The 1,991-nt window shown below is 47.6% G+C and overlaps 1 protein-coding gene across 1 annotated transcript in view; it reads right to left on the bottom strand.

The window, feature by feature from the left end:
* NCOR2 (nuclear receptor corepressor 2) overlaps positions 1–1,991 on the bottom strand; it is a 172,730-nt gene that overhangs the window by 126,445 nt on the left and 44,294 nt on the right. The gene's annotated exons all lie outside the window — the stretch shown is intronic.

Raw genomic sequence — 1,991 nt, 5'->3', positions numbered from 1 at the left:
CCTGGGAGGCACGGAGTGGCCCCTGCAGAGGGTGCCCTCTGACCTGCCTCCCCCGAGGACACCTCCGGGCCTTGCGGTGACCGGCAGAGGCAGGGCCTGTCACAGCTACTTGGCCACACCCCCAGGGGCTCAGCACACATCACCTGCTGTGTGACCCCGGGCACGGCGCCGCCCTCTCTGTGCCTCATCTAGAAAAGGGGCGGGGCCACTTCCACGGGGTCCGACACACAGCGTGTGCCCGTCCACGGGAGTCTCCTCTGCGGGCTCACTGAGGCCACCAAGCCACAGCCTGCCACGTCAGCGGGAAGCGGTCAGAGGCTCCAGGGACAGCCACGCGGCCACCTGACACCCCGACATTTTTTTTTTTGCTTCTTCCTTATTTATGTGACAGGTCATTTCCTTATAGAAATCACTTAAGTGGGCCTGCCACTTAGAAAACCAGGCTTATCTGCATGCTGTTCTTTGAAGTGATTACAAATTGATGGATAAATTGTGCTGGTAAATTCTAGGTCTAAAAGGTAAAATAACTAATCTACAGTTATTAGGATCCCTCTGCAATTTCACTTCTAAGACTGTCTTAAGTGGGTATTCATATGCTTTATATTAATTTTCATGTATTTATTTGAATATATATCTATAATAATAAAAGCATAATATGCTAATTAGACCAGACAGCCAAACGACCTTCCAGATGACTTTCTGGATGAAGCCAGGGCTGCGAGGGCCGGGGGCCTCTAGTATATATATATATACACACACACTGAGTGGCCAGATTACACACACACACACTGAGTGGCCAGATTATTATGACCACCTGACGTTTGTAGGCAAATTAGCTATAATTATCTGCTGAAGTTGCTAGAGGGCCAGACCATTAGAAATAGGGAAGCAGGTTATTTACCACGACAGTAGAAGTTATTTTTTTTCTGGAGATATGGGTAAACAATGTGATTTCACAGCCTTTGAACGTGGGATATATATACTATATATATATATATATATATATATACACAAAAGATTTTAACCATCTTTCAATGACTAACTCAAATGCTGTTTCCACCATGAAATCTTTAATAAGTTAGATTCAACTAACAAAATTGACAGCTCCAATATATCTCATTGATACTCACCAGGCTTTGTGGCAATCATCACTGTCATCACCACCACCACCACCACCACCATCATTTCAATTGTTTAGTACGTTATAACAAACTCGAAAACATGACTGGGCCAGTAATGCTCTCAACACTTGACCAAAATGGAAAATGAGACCCGGAAGTTAAGTGGCTTGGATTAGGACACACAGCTAGTAAATGTGGGGCACACAGGTTAGTAAATGGGAGAACCTGGCCTTGAGTTCTACTTTAGTGTGCTTTTCACTACATCACATTAATTCTCATGTGAATGGTGGTGATGTACTCAGTTTCCTCATTTCTAAAGTACCCAACCCTCTTCTCTACCTACCTATGTTGATTGTTCATTTCCCCCAGACAGGTTGATGATACAGGGATGTGCAGATAAATAAAAGGCTTCAGCAAACAGCTCACCAAAAAAACCCAAAAAACAGGAGTAAACATCTCTTTTTAAATTTGATTACCTTCAGCCCGGCCAGTGTGGTTCAGTGGTTGAGCTTCGAACTATAGACCAGGAGGTCACAGTTTGATTCCCCGTCAGGGCACGTGCCCGGTTGCGGGCTCCATCCCCAGTGGGGGGCGTGCAGGGGGCAGCCGGTCCGTGATTCTCTCTCATCACGGATGTCTCTCTCTCTCCCTTCCTCTCTGACATCAGTAAAAACATTTTTTAAAAACAGCTCATCCCCTCGATCCCCCAGTGGCACAGGGGCTACTATTGTTCCCATTGCTCAGACCAGGAGAGTGAGGCGCTGAGCAGTGAAGAGCCCGGCTCAGGGTCACACAGCGCCGAGGCAGCAGGCCTCGGGCTTGAACTCAGACCCCGCGGCCTCGAGCGCGGGCTTCCCACGCGGGCTGGGC

The sequence above is a fragment of the Myotis brandtii genome, unplaced genomic scaffold, assembly GCF_000412655.1.
Source record: "Myotis brandtii unplaced genomic scaffold, ASM41265v1 scaffold97, whole genome shotgun sequence".
NCBI lineage: Eukaryota > Metazoa > Chordata > Mammalia > Chiroptera > Vespertilionidae > Myotis > Myotis brandtii.
The sequence above is the reverse complement of the archived record's forward strand: the minus strand, read 5'-3'. Positions and strand labels throughout refer to the sequence as shown.